This window comes from Ranitomeya variabilis, chromosome 2, assembly GCF_051348905.1.
Source record: "Ranitomeya variabilis isolate aRanVar5 chromosome 2, aRanVar5.hap1, whole genome shotgun sequence".
NCBI classification, from domain to species: Eukaryota; Metazoa; Chordata; class Amphibia; order Anura; family Dendrobatidae; genus Ranitomeya; species Ranitomeya variabilis.
In genome coordinates this window covers 512,136,336-512,154,562 of record NC_135233.1, presented here as the reverse complement: position 1 = coordinate 512,154,562, position 18,227 = coordinate 512,136,336, and positions in this window count along the sequence as shown.

Below are 18,227 nucleotides of genomic sequence, written 5' to 3'. Positions count from 1 at the left end.
CCTAGGGTTAGGGTTAGGGTTAGGGTTTTCTTGTTTTTTCTTGTGTTTTCTTGTGTTTTTCTATAGAAACGCATGCGTTTAAAAATGCATGCAAACGCATGTGCTTAAAAACGCATGCATTTACATAGACAGCAATACATTGTTTTGCCGCTAATAAACGCATGCGTTTTTTTGCGGCAAAAAAACGCAGCTAGAAATTATTACAGGTTACATTTCTGCAACAAAACGCAAGCATAAAAAACGCATGCATTTTTAATGTTAAGTATAGAAAAAAACGCATGCGTTTTTTAGCGCTAAAACGCAGCGGCAAAAAACGCAAGTGTGAAACCAGCCTTACAAAATGGCTGCAATGAAACAAAGAGTGAAGAATTTAAAGGGGGTCTGAATACTTTCCGTACCCACTGTAAGATGTTTTCATTTAATTTTTTGGAAGTAAGCCACTATTGTTCTATCTGCTTGAATTTTAAAACATTATTTTAACATGATTCAATAAAAAAAAATATTTTTAAAATGTGTTTTGTGCAATGGATCCTCTCTTCCCCTAAAAATAATTATTTATTTAGAAATGTGTGTGATATGATATTTAGATTGGAGGTAATTTTTTGACGTATGAAAAATTTTTGGACTCTATTTCAAAATGGTATTTTGAGGCAGTGCCACTACAAAACTCCTCCACTAAGTGTATAGCTCAGGAGTTTGTCGATATCTTTTTCTAGAACGGGGTTGCGAAAGGAGATCCTAACAGATCAAGAGACTCCATTCAAGAGTGATGAGAGAGTTGTACAAAACCCTGAAAATGGCAAAACTCAGGACCTTAACCTGCCATCCACATATAGATGGTTTGGTTGAAAAGTTTAATAAAACCTTGAAGACCATGTTAACTCCTTCACGACATGTGCTGTACACATTCAGAGTCTGTTCCTGAAGATGTGTAGATATCCTGTTTGTTTGCTAAATGGCACTAACCTAAGCCAGAGATCCCGCACTAGTTCTATAGTATGGACTATTTATTTTCTATTTTTTCCCTGTCTTTCTGTTTGCTTATGCTGAGCGGTTTATGAAGTTTTTAATAAACCAGCCTGGACATTTTGATGAAACCGTTTCCTGTGCCTGTCTCAACCACAGCTGAGTGAGTAGAAATCCTATAATACATTTTGTAAGGTGGCTGCCAGAAGCATAGTGGTTGGGAGATGTGTATCACAGAGGTGGATATCCTCTGTGATGTAAAACCTGTTGTAATGCTTTAGTACACATAGTACTAAGGGTACCGTCACACATTGAAATTTCCATCGCTACGACGTTACGATTCGTGACGTTCTAGCGATATCGTTACGATATCACTGTGTCTGACACGCTACTGCGATCAGACACCCTGCTGAGAATCGTACGTCGTAGCAGATCGTTTGGAACTTTCTTTCGTCGCTTGATCACCCGCTGACATCGCTGGATCGTTGTGTGTGACAGCGATCCAGCGATGTCTTCGCTTGTAACCAGGGTAAACATCGGGTAACTAAGCGCAGGGCCGCGCTTAGTAACCCGATGTTTACCCTGGTTACAAGCGTAAACGTAAAAAAACAAACCGTACATACTCACCCGTCGGTGTCCTTCAGGTCCCTTGCCGTCTGCTTCCTGCTCTGAGTGCCGGCCGGAAAGTGAGAGCAGAGCGCAGCGGTGCTGCGATCTGCTCTCACTGTACGGCTGCACTCAGAGCAGGAAGCAGACGGCAAGGGACCTGAAGGACACCGACGGGTGAGTATGTACTGTTTGTTTTTTTACGTTTACGCTGGTAACCAGGGTAAACATCGGGTTACTAAGCGCGGCCCTGCGCTTAGTTACCCGATGTTTACCCTGGTTACCCGGGGACTTCGGCATCGCTCCAGCGCCGTGATTGCAACGTGTGACCGCAGTCTACGACGCTGGAGCGATGATTATACGACGCTGCGACGTCACGAATCGTGCCGTCGCAGCGATGAAAATTTCAATGTGTGACGGTACCCTAAGAGGGGTTAATCAGTCAAGATAGGGTCAGGTCTTAATGTGAGCAACTGAAGAGTTAGGGTACTGTCTCACAGTGGCACTTTTGTCGCTATGACGGTACGATCCGTGACGTTCCAGCGATATCCATACGATATCGCTGTGTCTGACACGCAGCAGCGATCAGGGACCCTGCTGAGAATCGTACATCGTAGCAGATCGTTTGGAACTTTCTTTCATCGCTGGATCTCCCCCTGTCATCGCTGCATCGGTGTGTGTGACACCGATCCAACTATGCGTTCGCTTGTAACCAGGGTAAACATCGGGTTACTAAGCGCAGGGCCGCGCTTAGTAACCCTATGTTTACCCTGGTTACCATCGTAAAAGTAAAAAAAACAAACAGTACATACTCACATTCCGGTGTCCGTCAGGTCCCTTGCAGTCTGCTTCCCGCTCTAACTGACTGCCGGCCGGAAAGTAAGAGCAGAGCAGAGCGGTGACGTCACCGCTGTGATCTGCTTTCACTTTACGGCCGGGAGTCAGTCAGAGCGGGAAGCAGATGGCAAGGGACCTGACGGACACCGGAATGTGAGTATGTACTGTTTGGTTTTTTTTACTTTTACGATGGTAACCAGGGTAAACATCGGGTTACTAAGCGCGGCCCTGCGCTTAGTAACCCGATGTTTACCCTGGTTATCCGGGACCTCGGCATCGTTGGTCGCTGGAGAGCTGTCTGTGTGACAGCTCTCCAGCGACCACACAATGACTTTCCAACGATCACGGCCAGGTCGTATCGCTGGTCGTGATCGTTGGAAAGTTGCAGAGTGTGACAGTACCCTTATTGTTGCTCACCATATCTCCAACTCTGGTTGTGGTTCAAATTGTAAAATGAGACTTGTTTATTTAACACATGGCTTTGCATGTTGATGTGTAGACCTCTTGGATTGTGCGGCTTTACTAGATTAGATTAGATTGTGCGACTGTGAGAGTATGTGCACACGTTGCGGATTTCTTGCAGAAAATTCCTGAAGAAAACCGGAAATTTTCTGCAAGAAATCCGCATTTTTTTTTTTGCGTTTTTTTTCCGTTTTTTTCGCGTTTTTTTAGCATTCTGCAAGCGTAATTAGCTTGCAGAATGCTAAAGTTTTCCCTGCGATCTGTAGCATCGCTTGGAAAACTGACTGACAGGTTGGTCACACTTGTCAAACATAGCGTTTGACAAGTGTGACCAACTTTTTACTATAGATGCTGCCTGTGCAGCATCTATAGTAAAAGATAGAATGTTTAAAAATAATAAAAAAAATAAAAAAATGCTTATACTCACCCAGACATCTCACCGGCGTCCGTTCCGTATAGCTGGTCTGTGCGCACAGGACCTCCCGTGACGTCACGGTCACGTGAGCGGTCACATGACCGCTCACGACCAATCACAGGACAGTGACGTCATTCGGCGAGGTCCTTCAGCGCACACCAGGTACAGAAACCGAACGGCAGCGTGCGAGGAGGCGGCAAGACATCGAGGGTGAGTATAGGACTGTTTATTATTTTATTTCTTATTTTTTGACCACTTATATGGTGCCCAGTGCGTGGAGGAGAGTCTCCTCTCCTCCACCCTGGGTACCAACCGCATATAATCTGCTTACTTCCCGCATGGTGTGCACAGCCCCGTGCGGGAAGTAAGCAGATCAATGGACCCCTAGGTGTGCGGAATCCCTGCAATTCCGCATTTTTAATGAACATGTTGCTTTTTTTTCCGCTATGCGATTTTTTCGCGGAAAAAATCGCAACATTTGCACCAAAAATGCGGAATACCCTGTAAATAATAGGAGGCTTATGTAAGCGTTTTTTTTCGCGTTTTTATCACGTTTTTATAGCGAAAAAACGCGAAAAAAACGCTAACAATCCTGAACGTGTGCACATGGCCTGACAGTGACAGTTTTCCAGTGTTGTGGTTTATGAGGACTGAAATAAACCAGCCATACTTTTACAGGGAAACAATTCCTGGGACACCTCACATCGCTCCCAAGTAAGTAGTATTCTTAATGCATACAGTATATATATATATATATATATATATATATATATATATATATATATATATATATATATATATATATATATATACTAGCTGTACTACCCGGCTTCGCCCGGGTTAATGACTGCTGTTAGCAAAATAGAATGTGTTAACAAAAATTTATTCTGCACACAAAAACCACAAAACAAATAGATAGAAATGTAATTATTAAAAGGCAAAAACTAAGCAAATAGAAGCATTTCACAACATATATTAGCTTTGTTATACTGAGAATGTCTTTGTTGCCTATATTAACCAATCAGAGCTCAGGTTAATTAACTGTAGCAAAATAGAAGCTGAGCTGTGATTGGTTGCTATTGGCAGCCTGATAAATCCCCAGCCAACAGGAAGCCCTCCCCCCTGGCAGTATATATTAGCTCACACATACACATAATAGACAGGTCATGTGACTGACAGCTGCCGTATTTCCTATATGGTACATTTGTTGCTCTTGTAGTTTGCTTATTAATCAGATTTTTATTTTTGAAGGACAATACCAGACTTGTGTGTGTTTTAGGGCGAGTTTTATGTGTCAAGTTGTGTGTGTTGAGTTGCGTGTGGCGACATGCATGTAGCGACTTTTGTGAGATGAGTTTTGTGTGGCGACATGCGTGTAGCAACATTTTGTGTGTTGAGTTGCATGTGACAGGTTAGTGTAGCAAGTTGTGTGCAGCAAGATTTGTGCATGGCGAGTTTTGCGCGTGGCGAGTTTTATGTGTGGTGCATTTTGAGTATGTGCAAGTTTTGTGTGAGGCAACTTTTGCATGTGGTGCAACTTTTGTACATGTGGCAATTTTTCTGTGTGTGCAAGTTTTGCATGAGGTGAGTTTTCCATGAGGTGAGTTTTGCACGTGTGGCGAGTTTTGCGTGAGCCTAGTTTTGCATATGGCGAGTTTTGCATGTAGCGAGTTTTGAGTGGTGACTTTTGTGTTTCGACTTTTATGTGGCGAGGTTGGTGTGTGTGTGTGGTGAAATGTGTGCTGAGGGTGGTATATGTGTTCAAGCACGTGGTAGTGTGTGGCGCATTTTGTGTTTGTGTTCATATCCCCGTGTGTGGTGAGTATCCCATGTCGGGGCCCCACCTTAGCAACTGTACGGTATATACTCTTTGTCGCCATCGCTCTCATTCTTTAAGTCCTCATTGTTCACATCTGGCAGCTGTCAATTTTCCTCCAACACTTTTCCCTTCACTTTTTCCCCATTATGTAGATAGGAGCAAAATTGTTTGGTGAATTGGAACGCGCGGGGTTAAAATTTCACCTCACAACATAGCCTATGACGCTCTCGGGGTCCAGACGTGTGACTGTGCAAAATTTTGTGGCTGTAGCTGCGACGGTACAGATGCCAATCCCGGACATACACACATACATACATACACACATTCAGCTTTATATATTAGATATACCTGTATGTAATCTCCTGTATATAGTATATACCTGTGTGTCATCTCACCTATATATAGTATATATCTGTGTGTCATCTCCTGTATATAGTATATACCTGTATGTCATCTCCTCCTATACATAGCATATACCTGTGTCATCTCCTCCTGTATATACTATATACCTGTAGGTAATCTGCTCCTGTATATAGTATATACCTGTGTGTCATCTCCTCCTGTATATAGTATATACCTGTATGTCATCTCCTCCTGTATGTAGTATGTACCTGTATGTCATCTCCTCCTCTATATAGTATATACCTGTGTGTCATCTCTCCTGTATATAGTATATATCTGTGTGTCATCTCCTCCTGTATATAGTATATACCTGTGTGTCATCTCCCCTGTAAATAGTATATACCTGTGTGTCATCTCCTGTATATAGTATATAGCTGTATGCCATCTCCTCCTGTATTAGCCCTCGTTCACACGTTATTTGGTCAGTATTTTTACCTCAGTATTTGTAAGCTAAAATGGCAGCCTGATAAATCCCCAGCCAACAGTAAGCCCACCCCCTGGCAGTATATATTAGCTCACACATACACATAATAGACTGGTCATGTGACTGACAGCTGCCGGATTCCTATATGGTACATTTGTTGCTCTTGTAGTTTGTCTGCTTATTAATCAGATTTTTATTTTTGAAGGATACCAGACTTGTGTGTGTTTTAGGGCGAGTTTCGTGTGTCAAGTTGTGTGTGTTGAGTTGCGTGTGGCGACATGCATGTAGGGACTTTTGTGAGATGAGTTTTGTGTGGCGACATGCGTGTAGCAACTTTTTGTGTGTCGAGTTGCATGTGACAGGTTAGTGTAGCAAGTTGTGTGCAGCAAGTTTTGCGCATGGCGAGTTTTGCGCGTGGCGAGTTTTATGTGTGGTGCCTTTTGAGTATGTGCAAGTTTTGTGTGAGGCAACTTTTGCATGTGTTGCAACTTTTGTGCATGTGGCAATTTTTCTGCGTGTGGCAATTTTTCTGCGTGTGCAAGTTTTGCGTGTGGCGAGTTTTGCACGTGTGGCGAGTTTTGCATGTGGAGAGTTTTGCGCGTGGCGAGTTTTGAGCGGCGACTTTTGTGTTTCTACTTTTATGTGGCGAGGTTGGTGTATGTGTGGTGAAATGTGCACTGAGGGTGGTATATGTGTTCGAGCACGTGGTAGTGTGTGGCGCATTTTGTGTGTGTGTTCATATCCCCGTGGTGGTGTGATTATCCCATGTTGGGGCCCCACCTTAGCAACTGTACAGTATATACTCTTTGGTGCCATCGCTGTCATTCTTTAAGTCCCCCTTGTTCACATCTGGCAGCTGTTAATTTGCCTCCAACACTTTTCCTTTCATTTTTTCCCCATTATGTAGATAGGGGCAAAATTGTTTGGTGACTTGGAAAGCGCGGGGTTAAAATTTCACCTCACAATATAGCTTTGACGCTCTCAGGGTCCAGACGTGTGACTGTGCAAAATTTTGTGCCTGTAGCTGCGACGCCTCCAACACTTTTCCTTTCACTTTTTCCCCATTATGTAGATAGGGGCAAAATTGTTTGGTGAATTGGAAAGCGCGGGGTTAAAATTTCACCTCACAACATAGCCTATGACGCTCTCGGGGTCCAGACGTGTGACTGTGCAAAATTTTGTGGCTGTAGCTGCTACGGTTCAGATGCCAATCCCGGACATACATACATACATACATACATACACACACACACACATTCAGCTTTATATATTAGATATATATATATATATTGTAAGATGGCTGCCGGACAGGTCCTTGAGGGGAGATATGTATCATCGAAGTTGGTAGCTTCAGTGATGTGAGCTTGAAAATCATGCTCCAGTAGCACATACAGTGCAGAGAGAGTTATTAGGGTATTTCAGGACTGGGTTTTACTAGCAGTCAAAAGAGATGAGTGGGAATGACTGCTCACACATTCCCACCCCAGGGGCGTAGTTTGGCAGATAAAATGGAGACCAAGTGTCTCATTCAGTGTCGGTGTTACGACACTTTGTCTGGTGACTCAGGACCAAGGGCTCCTTCCCTGTCCTTAATTCTAGGGGGCGCCCTAGCTCACCCTATTCCCTGGGTTACTTCTGAAGGTGAAGATGCCAAGGCCAAGTACCTTGCCTTATCTCCTGAATCCGCCCTTCACCTCTTCCCTTCCCCCACCCAGGGGAGAGTGAAGTAGCTGTGCACGGCAGTACACCAATCAGACGAATAAGGCAATACGAACAGGGGCTATGGAAAAATACCAGGCATACAAATATTCACTCATATCTAACAGAGAAATGCACCAGGGAGTGGAGGACGGGGAAAAAACAAAGTAGGAGAGGGAAAGGGAATTATCGCACTTACTAACCCAAGCAACAGTCACTGATAAACCGGCTAAACTCCTCATATTATCACCAAACAACTATACTCCCAGTCATGCAGCATAAGCTATCTCTGACAATGTGTGTCAGTGAGGACCCAGATAATATAGGAATAGGTGTGGTTAACAGTGCTCAACTGAGAGCCCAGGCTCCCAGAGCTCTCAACTGATGGCAAATATGCAACAGATACAGACTTATTTGCATGCAGGAGGAGTTTACACTTTTCTGACAGTAGATGGCGATGTTGTTACTGTTATATGCTTAGTTGAATGTAATGCATATACTTGTTGTACTTTGGTTTCATTTTCTCTCTGGTAAAGGGTCCTTTAGACTTCCTGTTATGCTGTATTAAGAAGCTGGTGCATGTACCTCATGTCCTGTATAGATAAAAGTTGAATAACCCTATATAATCTACGCTCACAAAGTATATATGGTTTTAAGCAAGCCGCTAAAGCATAGAATGATAAAATCACAGAAGTACTCATAAGTGAACATTTTCAAAGAAGCAAAGCGGATCCTTGTCTATATACAAAGAGACTGACAGACAGATGGATCTATGTGCTGATATATGTGGACAATATTTTAGTTTGTTTTGAAAAAGAAAAAGATGAAGCAGAGATAGTGAAAACTTTTGATCAACATTTCAAGATCAAAGATCTGGGAAATGTGAAACTGTACCTAGGAATACAGATAGAAAGAGAAGAAGACGGGAGTTTCCTTCTTAATCAAAATCACATGATTCAAGACATAATCGAAACATTTGGATTGAAAGATGCAAAACCAGTAAAGTCTCCAATGGAAACCAACTATCTGAAGGAAATAAATAGTGAGCAGAATCTGTTACAAAATAATGAACAATAAAGAAAGGCAGTGGGAAAATTATTATATCTTTTGACTGTTACAAGGCCAGACATTGCAACAGCAGTGGGAATTTTGAGCAAGAAGGTGTCAAAGCCAAACAAAATAGATTGGAATGAAGTGAAGAAAGTAATCCGTTATTTGAAAGGGACTAGCAGTGAAACTACCTGCAAGTGAGAAATGCATTTTAACCGGATACGTTGATGCAGACTGGGTTGGAGATCCAATTGACAGGAAATCTACCAGTGGCTATCTTTTCTTGCTCCCATCTAGTTGGACTAGTATGAAGCATTCTTTAGTAACACTGTCATCGACAGAAGTAGAATATGTCGCCGCAGCACATACCAGTCAAGAAGTTCTATGGTTAAGAAAACTGTTAACAGACTTAGGACAACAACAATTGGAACCAACAAAGATGTATGAGGACAATCAAGGATGTCTAGCTCTTGCTCAGATGGAAAGAGTTAATCCAAGAAATAACACATTCATGTAAAATTTCACTTCTTGAGAGATCACTAGGAGCAAGGAATCCTAAATTTAGAGTACTGCCCAATTGAAGATAGTGTAAGGAGGTGGCAAGTCCTCTCAGTAGCGCCCTCTCCTTTTCAGTATGGAACCCCATGCACTTGGTGTGGTACCTGGACGGTGTATCCATTTATTATCAATGTCTGTATCTTTATTGCCTTGTGTATCTGTGTTAACTTGTAATGTAATGTAATGTATGTGCTATAATTGTTATGCCTTGATTGTAATGTGTTCCCCTTTATCTGCTGTAATCTGCCCTTTTGTTATGCACTGTTGCTAGGTCAGGAACAGCAATAGTTAAGAATGTGGGCTGGGTTAGCAGCCACAAGGTGGAGGGAAGCTGTAGTTTCCTTAGTTCTGCCCAAGACCGTTGGCCAGGGCAGAGGCATTTTGCAAGAGAGGCACTGCCAGACCACCCAGATGGGAGATGTTTGTTTCCCCTAATAAAGGACTGAGCAGAGGAAGGGGCAGGGGTCCAGAGTGGCCTGAGAGGACTCAATAAGGGGTCCTAATGACCAAGGACTAAAGGCAAAAGATTGAGAAATTGCAACACGGGCAATCAGAACTCCGAAGGAACCCCTGCTTCTGTAGGGTAAATCCCGGCGCGAGTATTACTGTATAACCTCAGGCCTCTACAGCTGCTGTGGGTGCAGCTGTGGAAATAGCAGGGAAAGATCAGAGATCCAGTGTTGTACTCATCTACTTCCATTCTACCCGTGTTCACTACTTCCATTCCATCCTTGTTCATCCCTTCTATTCCATCCCTGTATATTAAAGTTATTCCCATTGGATAACAGTTGCCTCCTGACTCTGCTTCTCCTTTACTACCATGGACGGAGAAGGAAACAAGGTAACTCTGTTCGGGGAAAACAAACCTGCATTGCATGTACAAGAGGGGGTGAGGGGTGCTCGCTGATAGTGTGCTCAGTGGACTCTGTCTAAGTACTGTGTCTTTAAATAACTCGGCCACAACAACCCCCCGGTGCCCCTTGTTACAATTGGCAGCCTATAGACTGATGATGGAATGCCTAAAACCTGTGATTTTGGAATGCTGTCTGTCATAGAAAAAATAGAGATGGCAGCTGATTGTGACTGTGAATCTGAAATGTGTGATGTGCTGCCTGAACTGGAAAACATGGAGCTGTCAGCTGAAATTGACTGTGAAAACTGTGTTTGAATTTGGGACTTGTGATTTTGAAGTGTTCACCGTAAAAGAAGTAAAGATGGTGGATGTTGTTGATTTGCAAATGGCACTGACCACTAAAAAGATGGCGGCTGTTGGCGCGAAAAGTAAAGACAAGGCTGCTTACCATGGGCATCACCCAGGAAAGTTGGTGCCAGTAGAAAGAAAGTCGCACCCCATTGTGACAGATGCCTTCCCAGAATGTATGCGGGTGAAGAAGGAGCTGCCGCCCTTACAGTCTGAGCAGGAGAAATGGGTGGAGCAGCAAAAGGTGAAGCGGATGCTGAGCCTGGGAGTCATTGAAGAGTCCAAGAGTGGCTGGTCCAGTCCCATAGTCTTAGTGCCGAAACCAGAATGGTGGTTTTGCAATCACTATAGGAAACTGAATGAGGTCTCTAAGTTTGATACGTACCCAATGCCATATGTCAATGAATTAATTGAGAGGCTAGGGCCGGCCCAATACATTTCCACCCTTGGCCTTACAAAAGGGTATTGGAAAATTCCCATGTCAAAGCAAAAGAGGGGAGAAGCCAGCGCTGCTTATTGTCAGAACATAACACATAAAGTGCACATGCACATATTGATTTCTAACTGTATTTCAAAATTAGACATTTAGCAAACAATTGATCAATTCTTTGAGCCACCCCGCCACATCACAGCATTCTCATAATGGGGCAGTTCTACTCTACGTTTTTTATATTTGCTGTGCCATAAAGGCCTCCTAAATGTATTAAAAGCAAGACCACATTAAATGCAAGCTGTACCTGAAGCGTTTCTGAATCACTCCCATGGAGCCAGAGAGGCAAGCGCAGATAAAGGCCGACCAGATCCAGACATAGACATTTCAGGTCTAAGGCTACGTTCACATTAGCGTTCTGCGCCGCAGCGTCGGGCGCCCCTATATTTAACATGGGGGCGCATGGACATGCGTTGCACTTGCGTTTTGTGACGCATGCGTCACTGTGGTGCATGCGTCAGGGCGCAGAGGACGCAGCAAGTTGCAGTTTTTTCTGTGCCCAAAACCATGCAAAAATGGACGCATGCGTCACAAAACGCTGCGTTGTGCATGCGTTTACATTTGCGTTGTGCGTTGCGTCGCCGACGCTGCGGCGCACAACGCAAATGTGAACTTAGCCTAACCTCCACACTGCCTAACCAGTACCACAGATAAAGGATGAGACAGGCTGAGGCACAGGTGCACAATTAAACAGCGCCTAGGGCAGGGCAGGGCTGCTGTATGTGTGTACAGCAACCTATCAATCACAGTGGACACAGAAAGAATTACGTACATGACCCAGCGTGCACGGCAACAGTGGTGGTCAGCCACATACCAATATCAAAGCAAAAGAGGGGAGAAGCCAGCACTGCTTATGGTCAGAACGCAGTACATAAAGGGTGTACACACTTACAGCAGCCCTGCCCTGCCCTAGGCTTTGTTTGATTGTGCACCTGTGGCCAAGCCTGTCTCACCCTTCATTTGTGGTGCTGGTTAGGCAGTGTGGAGGTTGCATCTGAAATGTCTATGTCCAGTCCTGGTCAACCTTTATCTGTGCTTGCCCTTCTGGCGCCATGGGAGTGATTCAGAAAAGCTTCACGTACAGTTTGCATTTAATGTGGTCTTGCTTTTAATACATTTAGGAGGCCGTAATGGCACAGCGAGTATAATAAAAAACGTAGAGTAGGACTGCCCCATTATGAGAATGCCATGACGTGGCGGGGTGGCTCAAAGAATTGATCAATAGTTTGCTAAATGTCTCATTTTGAAATACAGTCAGAAATCAATATGTGCATATGTACTGTATGTATTGCGTTCTGACCATAAGCAGCGCTGGCTTCTCCCCCTTTTTATTTTAAAATTCCCATGTACCAAAACGCCAAGGAGAAGTCTGCCTTCTCAACGCCAGATGGATGCTTAAACTACAAAAGGATGCAGTTTGTGTTACAAGGAGCTCCAGCCACATTTCTGGAGAGCTACTGATGGGATCAAAACTCCCCACAAGAGGTACATAGCGGACTACCTGGAAGACATCTTCAGCCAGGATTAGGGAAGCCATCTGAGCAAACGTCCAAGTGATACTTGATTATCTACGGAAGGTGGGGTTTTCCATAAACCCAAAGAAATGTACCATGGGAATGGAGGAAACTAAATACTTTACTAGTGATGAGTGAGCATACTCGGTAATGCTCATTACTCGTCCGAGCATCGCTGTACTCACGGTACTCGGAGAGCACCGAACATTTTTGGGTTTGCTCAGCTGGAGCTCAGGTCCCCGCCCTGCCCTGTTTGGCGCTCTTTAGAGAGCTAATCAACATGCAAGGATTGTCTGCCACACACTGTAATGCCATAGCCATCTTGGTTATGGCATTACAGTGATTGGTTGGCCGCACAACATCATCAGGTCTCTAAGAGACCTGGCGCCACCCTGCTCATCGCATTCAGCTCCTGATGCAGACAGTGTAGGGACAGGTGCTTCTGAGATAGGGTCTGATTTGGGGGTTTATCAGTTACTGTGGGTATACCATCAGATTTTACACAAATCCAGCTAAACCAACAATCCTGATAATGACTAATTACTGAATATATAGATTGCTAGGGAGTGTATGTGGCTTTATACATATCAGTGCAAGGCATGCACTGTATGTGGGTATATAGATATAATTGCATACATCAAGAGGGTCCATTCAATTGCTCTCTGCTGCTGCCTATTACATATATACCTAGTCATAGTTATCAGTTGCTAGGAAGAATTTTTTTGACGTCTCAATCCAGATTATTTTATTCCAAAGCAATCCAGAGCCCCCCTTTTTTTTGCTTGAGACAATGCAGACTACAGCCAGATCCTCTTCATAGTACAGTGTGAAAATCCAGCTTTTTAAACGGGTTTCCCAGTAAAAGTCATCAGATCGGAGTGCGCAGAAAATTCTGGCATTTTTTGTGGTACTGTAGTATTTTTTTGGAGTGTCTTATCCAAATTTTTGACACCATTTTGCTGCCCAAAAAATATTTAGCTGCCAAACAAATGTTTAGCTACAGTTCAGATATTTAACACTGTGTTTTGTCCGCCACACAGATCGCATATCATTGTGCTAAAAATTGTAAAATTCCAGGCATCCATAGAATTTTTTTTGTAGTGTCATAGCCTACTCATTGACACAATTTTGGTGGCCAAAAAAAGAAACAAAATACAGACCACATATTGAATATAGAGGTTTCTCTGTCAGACACCTGATCTATCTGTGGGCTAGAAATTTGGGCATTTCAGGCCTCCATTCCACTGTATTTGCTGTCTGTTACGTTAGATCTATACAGTATTTTGGGTAAAAATTACAGGTCACATATTGAACATTGTAGTTTCTCTGTCAGACACCTGATCTATCTGTGGGCTACAAATTTGGGCATTTCAGGCCTCCTTTCCACTGTATTTGCGGTCTGTTACCCTAGCTCTATACAGAATCTTGGGGTAAAAAATACAAAAATACAGGCCACATAAAGAGCATTGTGGTATCTCTGTCAGATGCCTGACTTATCTGTGGGCTACAAATTTGGGTATTTCAGGCCTCCATTCCACTGTATTTGCTGTTTGTTACCTTAATTCTATACAGTATTTTGGGGTAAAAAAATAAAAAAATACAGGCCACATATTGAACATTGTGGTTTCTATGTCAGACACCTGATCTATCTGTGGGATACAAATTTGGGCATCTCAGGCCTACATTCCACTGTATTTGCTGTCTGTTACCCTAGTTCTGTACAGTATTTTGAGGAAAAAGCAAAGGCCACATATTGAACATTGTGGCTTTTCTATCAGACGCCTGATCTATCTGTGAGCTACAAATTTGGGCATTTCAGGCCTCCATCCAACTCTATTTGCTGTCTGTTGCCCTAGTTCTATACAGTATCTTGAGGTAAAAAATACAGGTCACATAGTGAACATTGTGGTTTCTCTGTCAGAGGAAGCAACATTGCGAAACGCGCGTTGGGGTCCGCTTTTCCACGTCCTGCATCCAGGTTGGTTTACTATGGGCATCTCTTTCCCCTTATTATCTTTGATGTTATTTATTGCATGTCATTTATGGACTTCTGCTTCTGTATAGTCCTCTTGGTATATGATTTACATATTTATCTTTAATATATGTATGTTGGTTTCCACTATTATCCCCTGCATATTATTACTCTGATCCTGGCATTTACTTGCAGTATGCAATTATATTTCATACCCAGGGTCTTTGTTATCAAGGAAGTAGGAATACCCAACGGGCATTATTATGTCTTTCCAGCATAATCAGCATGCTGGTTTTCTTTTGGAACTATACGTGCATATATCCATATTACCATATCCTTGACTGCAATTTTACAATACTGTGTTGCGGATGTGGCACTATGATGTCACTATACCCTGTCTGTTTTTATATGTACCTGTTTTTATGACTAAAATATTGTCTTGTCAGAATTCCTAATAAAATTTATATATATATATATATATATATATATATATATATATATATATATATATATATATATATATATATATATATATATATACATATATATATATATATATATATATATATATATATATTTTATATATTTCAAGAATTGCTCTAAGGCCCACTTTTTTCTTTGGTTTAATATTGACTGTTCTGTGCATGAGCTTACTATTTGTGGCCCTTATTTTTTAGAAATAAGATGCCTGATCTATCTGTGGGCTACAAATTTGGGCATTTCAGGCCTCCATTCTACTGTATTGCTGTCTGTTACCCTAGTTCTATACAGTATTTTGGGGTAAAAAATAAAAAAATACAAGCCACATATTGAGCATTGTGGTATCTCTGTCAGATGCGGAATCTATCTGTGGGCTACAAATTTGGGCATCTAAGGCCTCTATTCCACTGTATTTGCTGTCTGTTGCCCTAGTTTTTACATTATTTTGGGGTAAAATATACAGGCCACATATTGAACATTGTGGTTTCTCTGTCAGACGCCTGATATATCTGTTGGCTACAAATTTGGGCATTTCAGGCCTCTATTCCACTGTATTTGCTGTCTGTTACCTTAATTCTATACAGTATTTTGGGGTAAAAAATGAAAAAATACAGGCCACATATTGAACATTGTGGTTTCTCTGTAAGATGCCTGATCAATCTTTAGGCTACAAATTTGGGCATTTCAGGCCTCTATTCCACTTTATTTGCTGTCTGTTGCCCTAGTTTTTACATTATTTTGGGGTAAAATATACAGGCCACATATTGAACATTGTGGTTTCTCTGTCAGACGCCTGATATATCTGTTGGCTACAAATTTGGGCATTTCAGGCCTCTATTCCACTGTATTTGCTGTCTGTTACCTTAATTCTATACAGTATTTTGGGGTAAAAAATGAAAAAATACAGGCCACATATTGAACATTGTGGTTTCTCTGTAAGATGCCTGATCAATCTTTAGGCTACAAATTTGGGCATTTCAGGCCTACATTCAACTTTTTTGCTGTGTGTTACCCTAGTTCTATACTTTTTTGTTTTTTTTTTCTTAAAAAAAAAAAAAAATACAGGACACATATTGAACATTGTGGTTTCTCTGTCAGACACCTGATCTATCTGTGGGCTAGAAATTTGGGCATTTCGGGCCTACACTCACCTCTTTTGTAGTGTGTTACCCTACTTCTATACAGTATTTTTCTGTTTAAAAAAAAAATACAGGCCACATATTGAACAGTACAAAAATGCCCAGACTCATATTAATCAGTAAGCCAAGCACCATCACCTAGCTACCTGTATACCACTCCATTACAATATGCTAACAAAGGAGAAGCATAGGAGTTTTATGGTAGAAAAACTTATGACAAATCTTTATTAATACAATCACACGTATATTGACAAACAATTATATATATATATATATATATATATATATATATATAATGATGGTAAAGGACACCAATGAGCAACATACAGCACCATATAAATATGAACGTCCAACGAAAAGGACCTAGAATATATGAGGTAAATAACCCTATCCAATAGTGTGTCCAAACATATCCCCACAAGACCTCTAGGGGGAGGACAACACAAGTTCTGTCCCAATGGTTAATGCATGATAATGTCCACAGTTCATAATAGCTCCGTCTCACATGCTACCATGTAGGTACAAAGTTATAACATAGGTATTAGACAGAAAGAATAAGGGTTAACCTCACCGGTGCCATAATGCGCAACTGGACACATGTGATTGTAATAAAGATTTGTCATAAGTTTTTCTACCATAAAACTCCTATGTTTCTCACATATTGAACAGTGTCTTATCTTTGTCAAACACCTCCTCTATCTGTGGGTTAAAAATTGTGGCATTTGAGGGCTCCCTTGAACTGTTTCTGCTGTGTCTTACCCTAGTAATTAACCACAGTTTGGTAAAAAAAAAATTGTTACCTACAGTCCAGATATTTTAAACTAATCACATATAAGGTTGCTCCAAATTCAGGCATTTGTAGTGAACGTGGAAAATATTGCAGTAGTCCATTTAAAAGTGTGCAAGGGACGGGGATGTGGACATGATGCTGATGGCGCATGCAGAGGCCGAGGCCGTGGGCAAGCTGAAAGTGGGCCTCAACAAACACCCATATCTTCTCGCTCAACTTTCCTGTCCCAATTACAAGGGGACCGCATCACACCAAGATTGAACCCAGAGCAGTGTCAAAAGGTTGTTGGTTGGATAGCAGGTAATGCTTCCAGTCACTTTGCCACCACCACGTCTTAGACACGGTCAAGTCTGAGTAGCGGTGAGTCTAGACTGCATATTATTCACCCTGATCCTCCTTAACACCACCATGAAGAGTGCAGAGACAACTGATCCCACAGTTGGACACTCCGAAGAGCTGTTCACTTTTACATTTATAGATTCGGGACTCTCGGCTGGTCCACTTGAACCGGGGCAAGATGAGATCACATGTAGCGAAGCCCAAGTATTTGAGCAGCCACGGTCACACGAAGCCGACAGTGGGAAAGTGTCACAAGAGGTGGACAGTGATAAGACACAATTGCCAGAAAGTCAGGCGGAGGACCAGGGTGCGGATGTGGAAGACAAGGTGGTGGATGATATAGTAACTTACCCTACCTGGCAGGAGGACATGCAGAGCAAAGACAGCATCATACATGGGGAAGGAGGTGTAGCACCCCAACAGGCAGGAAGAAGCATTTTAACACAGAAAAAATTGGAGTTACATGCAACAAGAATTATGGTAAAAAGTTGAAATACTTTATTAGGAATACAAAAATTACATAGAAATAACACACAATAAATAAATAAAAAGGACGAAGCACCTAGTAGAAAAACAAGTAAGTCCTCAGCATAACCAATAAATGATTGTAGTATCACACCAAGGTATAGGTATACACTGCTCTATAATAATTTATATTGCACCCAGTTCGTGTATCAGCAATATATGTCAAAAACCGCTGAATGCCTACAAATAAATGTGTGCCCTAATGCCTGTCATAGTGACCTGCACACAAATAAAAAATATAGCAGTGATAATATGTCTAATGAGAAATTATCTTACCCATGGTGGAGATGAGTCAGATGCCGAGGTACCGAATCGACCCCCCTGACACGCGTTTCGCGTATGCTTGTTCGCAAAGAGGGAAATGTAATGAGAAAGGACGAAGCACCTAGTAGAAAAACAAGTAAGTCCTCAGCATAACCAATAAATGATTGTAGTCTCACACCAAGGTGTAGGTATACACTGCTCTATAATAATTTATATTGCACCCAGTTCGTGTATCAGCAATATATGTCAAAAACCGCTGAATGCCTACAAATAAAT